Raw genomic sequence first — 17180 nt, forward strand, 5'->3', positions numbered from 1 at the left:
CTCCATGGTAGGAGATGTGATGTTTATTGGGGGATACGATATTTATTATGTAGGGAATTCTGATTTTTCGAGCATTTGCATGTTGATCTGACATGATTTGCAACATGTGCTTGCTTCAATGATCCTCTTGGCAGATGGATGGTTGTGCAGACATGTATCCAAGGTGAAATCTATGAATTTGCAGGTGTATATGCCGCTCAGTCTTTTGCCATAAGGGCTGCCATGTGGGACTCTATTGCCTCTTATCCATGGAGGGTTGTTGCCTTTCTTGGAGGAGATTTTGATAATGCACCCTTGTCCAGGGATAATACCATAGGCAGATCACATATGCTTTAGATAGAAAAGAGATAGTGGGCTCACCTTATGGCAGAGACTCAACCAGAGGATTTATGGTTGACTTTGGAGCATGCTATGCCTGACTACACTTACCATCATAATGCATTGCACAACTATTGGGCCAGGTTGGATAGATGGTATGTATTTAATGCCTAACAGTTTGCTGATTTTACTATCAAACTCACTCTGGATCATTCATTGCCACTCTCAAATCATGCTCCGTTGTGGATGACTCTAAACTTTGGTATGCCCACAGATGATCTGCCTGCAAACACCATCCGTCTCAAGCATATTAATGCAGCATACTTTCAGCATAGTCTATTTAAGAATATGATCCACCATGCCATTGCTCCACTATAGGCACATGCTTTTCATGATATGTCTTATGCCTGGGAAGGCTTTGTGTACCGTGTTCAGCATGTTATTCAGGATTATGGCAGAAGTTTCATGGCCAATTGGAGAAGATAGGTGCACTATGCTAAACAACAGATGCAATACCGTACAGAGCTTTCTCATGTTCAGCCTCTAACTAACACCCAAAAGGAGTCTATGCTGCATTTTTAGTTCCTGCTCCGCAAGAATGATCAAAGCAAGCTCAATAAGTGGCAAGTGCGGGCAAGAATGAAGCCTTTATTAGACAAAGTATGTTCCTCCAAATCTTTTTTTCAAGGTTTGCATGCACACAGGCAGAAGAGTTCCTGTCTCAGAGTAAGGAGACTTGATGGCACTTGGACACAAACTCTCTTTGAACTTGATTAAGAGTGCTATGATCATTTTCAAAGAATGTTTGCACCACTTGCTTCACCCACTCAGCCAATCATTGATGCCAGGGAAGTTCTATTGACTCAGGTATAGCCAATACTAACAATGGACCATGCACTTACTATGAGATAATACCATCTAAGTAAAACCAGTACTGTGATGTGAAACTTTGTGCATTTGGCATCACCCACATGAGATAATACAATCTAATTAAAATGAGTAATATGATGTGAGACTTTGTGTATTTGGCATCACCCACATGTTCAGTGTAACTATAGATTTTTAAATAAATCATGTCCCTCTTGTATCGTAAGTACCATATGTATTGTTGCCTCAACAACCTTTTGATGTTGACTGCATGGAGAATTTATATGTTGGAAAAATAACCAACAATATGATATGGCCTTGATATTGTCATGTAAATCAAAGGGCCAACAAGTGCTCTATACTTTATGTCTATCTTCTAATACACAATCTCCCTATGAACTTGAGTTTCATATACATAGAAACTCTCCAAGGTTCATCGAATGGAAACTCTCCAATCTATCTCCGCAAAATCAACAAGCATAATGTCCTTGCACTTTTAGAGCTACACAATCATGTAACCCCGAATAGTTATTCATGGTCCATAATAAAATCCCTCATAACATTAGGTGTCTTTCACGAATGTCATACACTTGAGTAGCATGCCACAAATCTTAACACTCGTTCACCAATTTTGCAAGATATGTGTCCATGTCCTAATCACCTTATGCCTGGCTATAATTATCAGGGCCAACATGAGACCCTATGGTAAGCCACAGAGGAATATTATACTTTAAAACTATCACTGGCCATGTAGACCAAGATGTGGACTACCATCCAAAGGTATCAATACCATCCATAGCCAATCCAATAAGTAAATGGAGAGGATCATATTTACACTCTGGCCACTTGTTCTCTATGTGGTGCCATGCTTTCGCATCAGTTGGGATTCTTAACAATGCAATGAGCATGCTACTCCATAAATTGGGCCAATGAAGTGCAAGAAAACACGTGTTTTGGCCTAGGTATAATAGGTATATGTTGCAATACCTATTTCGTATAATATCCCTTAAGTATCTTGCCCACATGTCAAACGAACTATCCTTATACATCATGTAAAGAAAACAATCATTTAGGTAAGCATGGATGGAGTTGTAGTCCATGCCCAATGTTGCAAGAGCTTTCTCTGCCTTTTTCCTAGACTATGGGACCATGTTAGCATTTGGAAGCAATTTATGAAGCAACCTACATAGAAATAAAAATGTTAGATTAGGTGTATGTTTAAGCAAATATCTTGCTACATTACAACAAGGTCCCTTATCGAAAAAGAGAGGTGACAATTATGTCAAACCATGCATAGGTAGTCTATAGATCAATATGAGAAGAATTTTTGTTAGATCATATGTGCTAGATCATATGTATAGCATTATATTTTCCTCATCTCTTAATTGAGACTACTCAAACCTCGTGGGGTGAGATTCTATTTGCTCTCCATCTTCTAGAAGTTTTTCTTTTTCATGTTCATTTTGATCTGAATCAAAATAGGCATATATCATGTCATGCATTTCATCAGCTTTCTAATAAAGGGTCTCTAACAATTCATATTCCCATTCTTGGGCTTCCCTCCCTGGGGCGCCAACTCAATATGTAATATGTTACTACCCTCGTCCAAAATCTAGGGTATGGGGGGACAAGGTCCATATATATATGCATGGATTTCCTTTTAAAAATTCAAATATGCAAGGGAAAAATATGAAAATTTCATGTCCCCTCCCCCACAAAATATAAGGTATATACTTTGAAAAATATGCAAGATTTTAAGATCTGTACATATTTTTCATAATATGTGAGGCCCAAGGGGGGGGGGGGGTTCTTTTGGATGAGGAGAGGTAAAAGAGAAAATACACTAAAATATGAAAACCCATCTTTCAAATTAATGTAACTTTTTCATGTGTTACCCAAATTTTAAGGTGTAAAGACATATTTGAAGCTCTTTTAGTGTAGAACACAACCATGTTAATTTTAATAATTTATACTCATGGCATATTGTTAAATTCATCTCATACTCAAGATTTTGATAGGTTTTCTTACTAAAGGGAGTTGGCACCCGAAGCTTCCCTCATGCCTCTCCTCTTCTTTGCTCATGCTTCTTTTAGCAAATGTTGATAGTTTCGACTCAATTGTGACCCTTAAATCATGCACTTTTCTAGCATAGGCAATCAAAACAGTTTCAACATTTCTCTGCAACATTTGAGGTAATGATGACATGCAAATCCACAAATTTTTAGAGACAATACTTTATTTAAGGATTTGCAAAAGTAACATTTATCTATCATAGAAAATATAGTTTTCATCCATAAAACCACTAAACTAAGAGCCCTAATAGTCAAGATAACTATACAAAAAAGATAAAGCATCAAAATAAGCACCCATATAGAACTTTCATCAGAATAATCATGGAAGAAAAACATCAAGGTAAAAACCATTGAAAAATGGATGTTATTTTGACGTTATGAATATAGCTCTCCTTTCAAATGTCCCTTATCCCTCACTTGGCTGCTATAAATTTTCATGTTAAATCTTGGTAGGGAATGCTCTTTATAATATTCATGTGCTTATTCACATGGGTCGTTATAATCACTTCAAGTTGATAATTTATAATCATTACTATGTCTTGTTAGATGTGGTCTAAAAAACATCAAGGTAAAAAACCATTAAAAAATGGCTGTTATTTTGATGCTATGAATATAGCTCCCCTTTCAAAGGTCTCATATCCCACTTGGCTATAAATTTTTATGTTAAAGCATGGTAGGGAAAGTTATTTATACTATTCCGGTGCTTATTTACATGGGTCATTATAATCACTTCAAGTTGATCATTTATAATCATTACTATGTGTTGTTAGATGTGGTTTGTACCCTAACGACCTATAACTTTCTCATAATTCATGGTTATATATTGTGCTAACAAGTCAAATTAGTCCATGGAATCATCACAATCTTTATTAATTTCAACAAGAAAATGTATGCAATGCCCCATTATTGTCAAAAACTATCTAGAACTATACAAATTATTATCCTATGGTTCCATGTGACGTTTACTCAGCATTTATCCATCTATCCCAACAAGTTTCCCATTAAACATATATGGTGGGTTAAGGTTCTACCTTGTGAGCTACTTTTTAACATCACTAATGCCACACACAAATAGTGGTACATGCAATGCCCCCATCGATAACATTGCACATTTTGGAAGCATAAAATTGAGAGAGAGTAAGAGGAGAGAGAGTGATGAAAAATGAGGCAAGATAACTTTGTTTATAATGTGGAAAATACTATCAACTAGAGGGGGTGTGAGGATGGAATGAAACAATCATAGTGCAGCAAGACTGCCCTATTTATAGGGGGAACCTTGGTAGAATTGGCCGATCAACTAGGTAATTGACTTGACCCAACCAATTGACTAAGTCGACTAGATTTGGTTGTGTTGACCCAATGTACTCAAGTTGATTGAACCAACCCTGGTCAGGGTCACAACGTACTTAAGTACATTGACCCCACATACTCAAGTCGATTGAACCCAGGGTCACAAGCTAGCCAATTAAAAGGGACTAATTAACTACACCTCTCATTGGGTGGGTACACCCACATAGCAGCCCTCGCTCTCCACACATGAGATGCACTAAATTATAACACCCTCCCTGTAACTCGCAATGTGAAAAATTTTGAACAAGAATGCTGCAACCATGCACCCTCCAACACCATAAATGCTGGAATCACCTCAAAAAGAGCACCTGCCAACCTAGATCTCAAAACATAATGCCACCATGAATAGTAAAGAGATCTAATTGGCTTTGATTCCCCATACTAGTGTGCATTGAATTCCAAGTAAAATGGTGAGATATAGAACAAGCCACACTCAATATCCCTAGTACCCCAAACAATGGCCTTGGAACACAGTCTCTACTACACTAGGCAATGAACATTGAACATATCTAGTTCATAGCTATGTCGACAAAGCTTATCTTACTTGCCAGATTTTATTTATAGGAGCTACAAACAACCCACTCTCCCACCCACAAGTCCTCTGGCACATGGGAGACTCATATATTACTACTGGAAGGTAGGTACAATTTGAGTTTCTGCAGTGAGAGCTTCCCTTGGATCATTTGACCTAGTGCCCTATGTGTGTGGTGATGAACTCATGCCCTTGTCTTTGAATTTTCTATTGTCCTTAGACTGACAATCATTTGCCCTAGGAAACCTCTCTTCCCACATGCATAACACTAGCTCTGACCTTTCTTCTACACCTTGATGACCACCATGAGACATGCTTAGCTTACCTTGGGACAATAGAACAGATTCATCCTCTGAGAGAAGGTCATCAAAATCCAATTGATTTGTCATGACCTAGTATTGTAACCCTCAAGAAATCACATCATACTCCTATGGAGCTTTGTGAGTATAACTATAGCCAACTAAGTAGAGGATAAGGCCGCACCCATTACCATTACTCAGTCATGGATGGCTTTGGCCATCATTAAGAATGACTACATCAAGGTACCTATAGGAAACTAAAGCTATAGAGTTGACCATCATCTAACCTTGCAAAGTGACAATTTGCATAGAAGAACCCTGGGCATAGAGATCATCAACTTGGACCACACTTTAGAAGCACTAGTCAAGGTTTGCATCATCTAGGACCTCCTTCATAATGGTCTATAACAACACTGAGCATGCCTTGGAATCATGATCCTCCCAATCCTGCAATTCCTCCCAAGAAATACTTCCTCCCAGTCAATGTCTTAATGCATTGAGTTCTTTGAATATTTGGGCTTTCGATCATATTATTGAATGATTTCCAAGGGCCCTTGTGGATGAATCAGATCTTCATGTTCAACCTCATGTTCAACCTCCAATGAGCATAGTTTGATTAATCAAGTTTGTCCTTCTTTCTCATACATGGGGTGTCATGGATCCACTCCAAGAACTCACACACATGCTAAAAATCAAAGTAGATTAATAACCCTTCTAAAAGAGAGGGTCGGTGGGAAATAAGAAGAGATAGGGAGGGTGATTGGTAAAAGAAAAGAATGGAGGCTAGATGGCAAAATGAAGAGGTTGTTGTGATGATGTCTTTTAAAAAAATTGAATCCCTTGTTGTCCATGCCTACAATAGCTTCTCCAAATAGTCACCTGTGTCTTAGACTAGCCACTCCCTTAGATGGATGTGTTAATTTTACGAGCAAAAACCTAAGCATGTTTTTCAAGAGATTTAAAAAATTGTATTTCTTTATGAAACATGGCTTTTACACTTTTATTTTCACTAGAACTAGATCCCTTTATCATAAAAATATACAAACTAGTCACTCATTCTTTTTTACATAACATAGATTTTCTTATTCATAGACATCCCTTTGTACCCTTGTTACTACGTAAAAAAAGTGTTGGAAAATAATTCCTTTAAGAAACATCCCTCATAATCACTCTGAATGTAATAATATTATACATATATAATTACTTATTAAACGCATTTATATCAATATAACGAGCTTTCTGGTGTTTTTATAGCATAAATAACAAGATATTTATGGATATGTTCTAATGAAGTTTAAATTACTATAAATAACTATTAACTTGGGCTTATATATCACTCTCATAAAATACATGTAATATTTCATACTATATACATAAGATTTTTTAAAATATAACCCCTTATATGTGCTCAAATTTGGGTTTTTGATCAATTTGAGTGGTTGAATGACTATATTTGGATATTGGAAGTGGAAGTTATGTCACTTGTAAAACAACTGTCCAAGGTAGTTTCACCAGCAAAACTACCTTGGAAGACCTACTTCAAAGGGGTTTCACTAGCAAAACTACCTTGATGGTTTGCTTAAATGAGGTTTCTTTGGAGAGAAACCCTTTCATGAAGATAGGTTGAGAGAGGGTTTTCAATGTCACCCCCTATTAAGTAAAAGTTATAAGAAGGATCATAAGGGAATTTTCATAAAGAAGTCTACTCTACATGTGGATTTCTTCAAACATGATCCCATTATGTTACTCTGCAAAAAAGCCACTGCATTAAGAGAGAACTTCCACTTATTGTATTGTAGGCATGAAAGCAAGCTAAGGCCTCTTAAAAGTTGGCCAAGAATAGAAGAGAAGAAGCAGAGAAGTGGATCAAGCAGTTTGATAAGGTTACAATGGATGGGGACAATATAGAGCAAGAGCTAGCAGCAAGGATGAAAAAACTTCTTGAAGACCAAGGAGTAAAAAATGGGGGTCTTCACAAGTAGCTCTACAACATGTAGAACGCATTGAAAATTGATAAAGAAAAAACGATAGAGAACTGAAAAATGAGAATGCAAAAACTAGAGCAGTTATGCAAAAGCTATGAGAGAGCTTCAAGGCCAAGAAGGATGTAGATCAGTCAAAGGGAAACCACATGGTGGAGAATACAATGAGCATTGAGAATATGCACTATTAGCAAGATAAGTACAATTTCTTACAATTGAATTATAGTAGGGCTATGCGTGAGATTGCCATGGTTCTTCCTCTTCCTTGCCTAAAATCCAACATCTCTTCCTTGACTAAAACCCAACATAGAGTGGAAGAAAAGGCAATCCTCCCTACCTCAAAGAGGTCAAAGCGACATGATGAAGCGAGCTCAAAGTAGAAAGTAAAATGTGGAACCAACTACCTAAAGGAAAGGAGTGATAAGGGTTGATCCTCCCATCAGGCTAAAGATTCCATGTGGTGTTCTGTGACAATGCACGATATGTTGAGGCAAGATCCATAAAAGGGGGGACCCTGCCATTTTTTGAACTTTTTGCCCAACTCCCATCTATCGCCTTCACAATCAGATGCCTTCATCGCCTCCTTTTTTGTGAGTTTTGTACCAAAAAAAAAAAGTCAGGCCCAGGTGATGGCTTGCTTCAGTCATTTGAATTCACCTCACCCTAGATGAGAGAGGGAGTGAGAGAGAAAAAGCAAGAGAGGGAGATATGTGTATGTTTGCTTGCTTTTGTGTGCATGTGTGTGTGATGTTCTTATCACTCAGACTCGATTGATGACTTGCTTCAGCCGGCTAGATTCATCTCGCCCCGAGTGATGTGTTTTAGACAATATGATGACCAAAGCCACGAGTGATGACTTGCTTTGGCTAGCCGGATTCACCTTTATTTATTTGAGTATTATATGCACATATATATACATATATATCATATATAGGTTACAATAGAGCTGGTTGTTGTCTAGATGATGGCTCGCTTTGGCCGATCAGATTCATCTTGAAGATGACCTTCCCAACCAAATGTGTGATCACACAATCAATGATATAGATCATCTTGGTTCAGTGATGATGTTATATGTTTTCTATTTCATCTTTAATCGCCTATCTCCCTTTAATAGGGTCGTTTTGACTAGTTACGTCTTACGCATGTACATTTTTGCATGCTTTGATTCAACCTCAATTGTTTGTAGAGTCCACACTATTGTTTTAGTGTTAGATTATAAGTATCTTTAGGATTCTGTAGATGTGTGCATAGAATTCAATTATGTTGCGTGTGTTTGTACATAAAATTTAGCTCTCATCGTTGCCGTAGCATAGCAATTTGAGTGTGTATGTAATGATTGTTGTGACTTATGTGAATCAGATAATTGCCTCCATTTTTATTTTTGTATGTACAGTTCTCATGGTCATCATAGCATAGCCATTTGAGTGCTTATGTAGATCATTACTTCCACTTCCCTCATGGCAACCACTCCAACAAAGAGAGAGAGAGAGAGAGAGGGAGAGAGAGAGAGAGAGAGAGAGAGCCTGAAAACCAAGATGCAAAACCTTGTCCATAGGGTGTGCATCCGACATGTCAGGTTGAGTGAGGAGCAAATTAGAGAAATCCCGCACACCAAAAGTTTGCTGCACAAAATGAATGAGCAAATATTTGCCCAATTTCAATGTGTCTGGACAAGGCGTGGAGAAATGGAGCAATCTAATTTGAAAGTAGCGGTACTGTCCTTGCCTAGAGTGTTGGGTGATATAATTGTACAGTGAGAAATGGTAATGTCGTCACTTCCCTTGGCAGGAAATGCAAAAGCAAATCTAGAGAGATGGCTCATGGAATGGAAAGAATGCTACTTCACTATTCTTAGAAAAGACCAAAAGGAGAGAGGGGCAACACATAGAGCACCTAATATTTCCCTAAAACAGTATATTCAAATTGCTAGTGGGTCTTCAAAAAATTATTAAAAGGTAATATAAGTAATGCGACTTTAGTATCAGAATGGTCAAGAGTCTTAATGGTTAGAAGTTGTAACTAAAATACCAACCACAGATTCGGATATAGCAAGAATGTAAGAGATAGTTGTGATAAAATATAGCAAGAATATAAGAGATATAGGGATGTTTTTATCGAAGCTATGCTTATATATTAATATAAAATCTTGGCAAAAGTTTTTAATATCATTTTTTTAGTTTCACAATATTAGTAGCATGTAGTACCTTTTTTATATAATTTATTTTGAATTTTGAAGGAAAAAATGTAAATCCTAGTGAAACTTTACATTTTTTTGCATAAAAGTTCCAAATCTTGGCGAATGTTTCAAACATTTATCTTTATTATGGCATACAAACTTTCGACACAAATATAAAAGTTTAGCTTCTTAACGAAACTAACTTGAAAAAATAATTTCTGAAGAGATAGCTATGACAAAATATGAAGAGGGGAGAGGAGAAGAGTGGAGATGAGGAGAGAGGGCACCTCTAGAGAGCACACCACAAATGACTAACTGTACACTAGATTTAGTTGAAAATGTAGAATATATACAAACCCATTTAGGGCTAGGGTAAGGGCATCTAACCCTTTCCTTTATAGCACTCTATAAGTTTTAGTGCTATTCACATATGATCACATGATGTTGAGCGTGGTCTCTCAACACCTTCCCTCAAGATCAACATCATGAAGTAGGCCTTCCCTCAAGATGATGATTCTGGGGAATCGAAGAAGGGTTGAACATTACATTCCATCACACCCTTTTAATGGGAATGTCCTTCCTCTGTGTTGACCACCCACAATCTCCTCATTTTACTAGGCACATCAACATTTGCTTCCTCCTCCTCATCAGCATCAATATGTACATGTGTCTCCTTTGTACATGGAGCAGGCACTGCTCGATGAGGCTCATCCTTTGAAGTGAGAAGGATACATTGATGCATCATCTCTCTAATATGAATGATATAAGCTCATATGAACCATATACCCATATAGGAATATCCAAAAAGAGAGAGAGCATAAGAGCATAATGTATAGGCATTAATTTCATCCATAGAAAGGAAGCATATAAGCATAAGAGCATAACGTATAGGCATTAATTTGATCCATGGAAAAAAAACTTAGTCATGAGGCCAATAATTAAATATCCAACATTCATTTCGACATCAAAGTATTGTTACATTTGGGCACCTATATATCTATATGATAGCATAACCATATAAGCATATATATCCCATTTCTGTTTCATTGCATTTGTTCATCTAACCATACAAGCATAACCAAATAAATGTACAAGAGCATAACCATATAAGCTCATATGAACCATATAACCATATAGGAATATCCAAAAAAACATATAAGCACAAGGGCATAACGTGTAGGAATGAATTGAATCCATGGAAAAAAAACTTAGCCATGAGGCCAGATAATCAAATTTCCACATCAAAGTATTGTTACATTTGGGTGCCCATTGACTTGTCATTCAAGAACTTTTGAATGGTTTTCTTATCGCATTTCGGCTTGCCTATAGGCACCAATGTTGATGCCACCATCAAACTTGTGCGATGTTGCCTCCCTTTCTCTATAAAAGGCTTAACTCTTTGGATTCAGTTTCCAAAACCATCATCAATGGCCTATAGTGCGGTTGAGGGGTGCAGTGTTTGGATGTCCATCCTATCCTTGAGCACCTGCTAGTCAATCACGACATGGGATACCATGGCTATGACTCGAGACAACAAGAACACATCCCGTCTACAACATCACAAAATCAAGTGTGAGTTCTTGATCAACGCACAAAATCCAAAGAATGCCTGGAAAAACCTCACATATGTACCTGGAATGTTTTCCAATAGGGACATGCACATGACAGTTCATGAATGAGCCTCTCCGCCATCGTCTCTCTATTGACCGTGGTTGTATTTAAAATGCTCAATGTCCTTTTGGTGTAGAGAAAGCACTGTATTCTTCTCCAACAACATCGTCGTCGCAAACAACTTCATGTCCTCCTGATGCAGGTTAGAAAGTATGTCAAAGAACAAAGTGACTAATTAGTAATGACATATGTACCTTTAGAAATCCCAATATCACTCAGCAAAGCTTGCGTATAGAACTCTATGAATTGGCCACCCAGAGCGCCAACTACCATCGTCTCCAAGGGGATGCTCGAGAGAATCAAAACCTTTGCTTGGCATTTGCAAAATTTACCTTTGCAAGACCAATCACAGTCACAGCAAGCCCACTCACAATTGGCATTGTACACGGTATATATTTCCCCTAATCTTGATATGCTTCATACTATGGCACTAAGGTGGTCACCTTCGAGAAAGGTCACATAATTGTCTGGAATTTCCTTCACTCGATGGATTGCATTCTCTATGATACCCTCAATGTTACAAATCCTTTTGAAGCTCTTGTGCTTCACCATGTCAATGCACCAATAATATGACAAATATTTACATAGTACTTAGCTTGTCCAACAACCAATCTATACACCAACCAATCCTGCTCTTCCTTCCTGCTAGAAATGTTGACTTTAATGTACTATGATAAGACTCAATGGCACCATTCATGTCTTGATTTTCATGGAACAAGCACCTTGTTGCTCATACCCACGTGTCTATGGCACATCAAAACAATGGGTCATAACAGCGATTGTGCCATACATAGGTTTGACACCATCATATCATATGTATGTTTTAGTGCTACATAGACAGGACATCATTGTGTTCATGAAACCAAAACATTACAAAACTCACCTAAGTGGGGCGACCAAGCCTTTTGAAAATACACCATGAACTCTGATGGTCATACTCTAGCATGAAACCCTACATTAGGTCCTTTGCATGCTCCTCCTAGGTCTTCGTCGGCTGCCCAAGTAAATTCCACTGATGATGTAGAGGGAAATAATTTGATAACCCTTGCTTTCCATGTAGTAATATAAAATACTTCTCTCCTAAGATATTCTCCTTCGAGTTAATGTAAATTTTAGGTAGTACAACTGGAATTATTAAATTCGATGCCAACATATTCCTTACACGACAACATCTAACTTTCCTACAATCAAAGCACCCCATGACACTACATCCTGATAGGTCAATCAATACATTCGGTGTGCGTTTCTTCTAAGCTAACACATCGAGCATACATGACAACAAGGGCACTGCCCACCAAATTTGATCCCAACCCATTAATTGATGTATCATCTTACCCTTTCCAATGCTCCTATACTGCACATGCTTTGAAAGTACACAAAGAAAGTGTTTTAATCTGGCTTTACTAGTGTTGCTAAGAGTGAAGTAGGGTATCCAAGTTACTCGATTCTTAGAGTTGGTGACCTATCATAACTAGCACAAGATCCCAAAATACCCACAAAAGGCTAACCAAAGGACATATTTACAAGATCCTTTAGGAAGATATGAAGAATAGTCATGGAGCATTAGTTGATAAAGAGCCCATGGATAGTAGGCAACTCAAAAGGTTCATTGGCCAATTGAGGCCTAATGGCTAGTAAAGAAGCATTGTACTCACATCACTACTTGAAAAGGGAAATCCAATACTTATCCAAGTGCCTAACTTTTTGAAGAGACTTATGGGTGGTCAAGAAAGAAAACAACTCAATGCTCACATAAGCAATGTATAGTGCAAAGAGTATATTACCACTGTGTGGTCACCTTATTTAGATAGACCTATAGCATTGACTAGACTTAAGGAAATATAACAAAGGATTGAATCTTTGTTTTGCACAAGAAATGGACCTCAAAGGTTTAGATAACAAGTAAAGGTAGGAGCAACGTGCAATGACTACATGATTATGCTAGAAGACACATGCACACACATGAAATTGATGGTATAAAATACCATATTAGTCATAAATTTTGAATCTGAATTTGCAACAAGCTCAGCTTCCTCACATGTTTTTTTCAATAAGGGAACCATATGTTTTTAACCTCTTCAGTTATAGGGCTATATGATCCATCATGCATAGAAATAAACACAATGAAAGTCCCTTTCCTACAAGATATTCCTTTACAATAGTGGCCTTTTTGGGAGAGAAAGGTCTTGCCTAAGACCTCTAGCTTTCATTTTTGGAAAACCTTTACAAAGTGGGGTTTTGGGAACACGGTCTAGCTCAAAAGTTCTACATCGACAAACAATCTCCTCCCTTGGATATTCTAAATGTTCCCAAAACTCATGCATCTCTATTGCATCCCCTACAAATTCTTCTTGATCTCCCATTCCATCATCTCCTATCTCTTCATCAAAGGCTTTTTATATTTGATCATGCTCCCTATCACTCTCTTCAAATTGTTTCGATGCTATTGGAATAAGTGGTCTTTATGGTCCAAACCCTGTCATGTGGCATTGTGTGACTAAGGGAATTGGGCAGCTAAAAGGCCTCATCGAGGTGCTAAGGACACATAGAATTTGAGGGACTTAGTCCCATATACAAATGCAACACATGAGGGTCCTTCAATATAATTGTAGGTGAAACCCTTGTCCAATTGTAGGTTGACACATGAGTGACGTAATCTCCTACTTGGCCAGACATAATCCTTGCACAGGTTGAGCCCACCATAATCCTGCACTCGACCCGGCGTAATTCCACAGTAGATGCTGCTGGTCGTAATCCCACTCTTGGCCATCCGTAGTCCCCACACACAGACGCACATAGGGCCCATGGGAAGAATCAATTGATTGGGTTCAAAATAGTAGTAGGAAGGCCTTAGGATACATATAAGTCTTAGTGTAGAGCCTAGAAGCAAACTAAACTCTCACACATACACATGCAGGCCAGGCCACACATAACTTGTATATTGCAACCAGATTCTTGCAAAAGAGATGACATGGCAGTGGTGGGAGCAACTACAATAGAGAAATCGAGATGGCAAAATGGTCTGATGGTGAGCTTTGATTGCCACATTTTGATATGGTGCGCCGTTCATGGTGGTGTGAATCGTCAAACTTGATCCTCTAGTTCATCGGCCTCTAGTTCTCCCTCTTCTTCCCCAAAGTCGTGATCTCCACCTTCCTCCATTACAATGTCATTATTGTCACCTTCTTTGTGGCCCATATTGTCATCTTCATCCTCTTCCCTAGATCCATTCGCATCATTATTTGGATCTTCTGCCGACATCTCTGTATCCACATTCCTATCTTCTAAAATATGTTTTCTTCGAGGAGCAACTTGGACCACGTACCACCATCTTGGATCCAAATGATTTGGATGAAAGACCACCTATGTTGAAGATACAAATTAGATGCTAGTAATTATATTCATTTTTACTTAAGTATTAAAAAATATATATATATATAAACATCTACCAACATTTATTTGAAAACAAAGGTACTAGGTTTTAATCAATTCATTAGTATGTACCTGTTCACAATGCTCTGGAAGAGCAAAAGTATCACTTTCATCGGTTGAGGGTCTAGTGGAGTCAATGGCAAAGAAACCACTGCAGTAGCTGTCTCTCCTCACTGTAGCATTGGGACCATTGTAGATAGTTCTAAACCATTTGACATCAAGAATGAAAATACTAAATTATCTAAAATCAACTTCATACATATCATGTATCTCATCATGTATGGTAGCACAATAATCTAACTACGAGGTGGGAAGATTGGTATCAGAAGCACTTGCTCGGCTATCTTGTACAAAGTTAGCCATGAATCCACAATCATATGTGACTCTTCTTGAATCGATGCGTTCCACACAAAAATGCCGTCCATTTGACCACAATGCACAGTACTTTTTGTACTACAAAAGAACATGATTAAAACAATGAGGATGCATTTTGTAGCGATTGTGATCATAAATACCCAAATTAAGTAGAAAGGTTAAAAACTTACATGTGGCATATGTGATGTATACTAATGACTCTTGCATAAGACATGCCTCTTCCATGCCTTCTTTGGGTCAAGCTCTTTGCCTTACAAATCCCTTCAAAGTTTTCATAAACTGTTCAAGGAAAAACATCTAATGACTATGAACAGTTCTTGCAATGGTGACCTCATCAACTATGTGTACAAGCAAGTGCCCTTAAGTCGTCATAATGCTTGAGGGAAAGTGCTTCACAAGCAATCACATGGCTTCAATGGAGTCCACCTTAGCCCTCTTAATGCTCGATAAAGATATCTCTTTTTATGAGATTCACCCATTCCACATGCACTTGTAGGATTCAATATTTTCTACCAATCATTTAAAATTGTATGAAATATAATGAAGCTGATATGATAGTAAGCATACTTGACAATGCCACTGATCTTGTAGATAGCTTTTCTAACATCTTTTGATAAGTATCCTCTCATTGTAATTGGGAGGATAAACTACCCAAGCAACAAAGGAGTTATAATAATGTGTCACAATCATATAAGCTACATGAAAGCATCAAAATCTTAGTTCTACTCTTCTTTCGAGCTAACATGTAGGATACCTATAAGACCTTGTGCCAATTATGGGACTTGAGGCCACTAAGCTTATTGTCCTTTGTAACTCTCCCCTCACACAGCACATGTGTCCTGTGGTTGTCCAAAAAGATGCAATATTCGCCTTGACCCTTGCCTCCTCTACCTTGGAAACGATCCATGGTGTCTTTGGGAGAACAATTCTAGGAGGATGCTCTTGGGTTCTTGAACCACCCTCCTGAGTTGTAGAACCACGCTCTTGAGTTCTACGCACATGCTCTTAGAGCTACAAGTGAGGCATCATCCTACCCATCTCATGCAAGTCTTCTTGCACTCCCCTTGTGTCTTTGTCGCTAGCCAAGTGTGCCCAAATAGAAGCCCCCACATTCTTGAAGATAAGCATGGGATCCAAGAGGTGATTGATTTGTAGCTCATCCCAATATGGAAGCTCGTGAAAGATAGATAGTTGGTCCATACTAGGAGGATGCTCCAAGATATGCATGGGATCTAAGAGGTGATTGATCGTCCCAATATGGAAGCTTGTGAAAGATAGATAGTTGGTCCATACCAGGTGGAGGCTCCTCACTATTAGCTCCCCAATCCTGCATCCAGTCACTTGCCTTCCGATAGACCAGTGGTGGATCAAGTTGACCTTCACATGTAGGATGATCAAGCAGAAGATATTGATCATGACCTTCATAAACCATCTTCCTCATATGTTTGGAGTGTCACACATTCAAACTAGGGCATTTATAAACCATCTTCCTCATATGTTTGGAGTGTATGCATTCAAACTAGGGCCACAAATAGGACAAGCATTGTACCCCTGTGTTTTAAGTCCTACATATATGCTATAGGTCATTAGACATGCATAGATCACCTCACAATAATGCATAAAGGTATCAATAGGCATGCAAAAGCATGCACCTATGCACTTCCCATATCCTAGATAGTCATGCATGGTCCACACCAAAATTCCCCTGATGAAAATGTCTGCGGCCCGCCTCAGGGCTCTAGAAATATTAGACACATATGCCCTTCCAGGTGCCATGTACACGTCCATATTTTTGGCCTTGTACTTCCTCGGCACAAGTAGGGAAAGCATGAGGTGTCCCTTCTTTATTGTTAGCCATGGAGGGATATTGTAGTTCACTAAGACTATGGGCCATGTTGACCAAGATGTGGCTCCAACGTAATCCGAAAGGATTCATGCCATCCATTGTGAGCTCGAGATGTAAATTGTGTGGATCCATTGAAAAGTTTGGCCACACATTGCCTATGTGCTTCCAAGCAGCACAATCTGCAGAAATCCTCAAAGTTTCATCAGTGGACCGGTGTGTAGCATGCCACATCATTAGTTGTGCAATGAACTTGCATCTGA

This window comes from Dipteris shenzhenensis, chromosome 27, assembly GCF_047967505.1.
Source record: "Dipteris shenzhenensis isolate YYH24624 ecotype China chromosome 27, Dip_SZ_1.0, whole genome shotgun sequence".
Lineage (NCBI taxonomy): Eukaryota > Viridiplantae > Streptophyta > Polypodiopsida > Gleicheniales > Dipteridaceae > Dipteris > Dipteris shenzhenensis.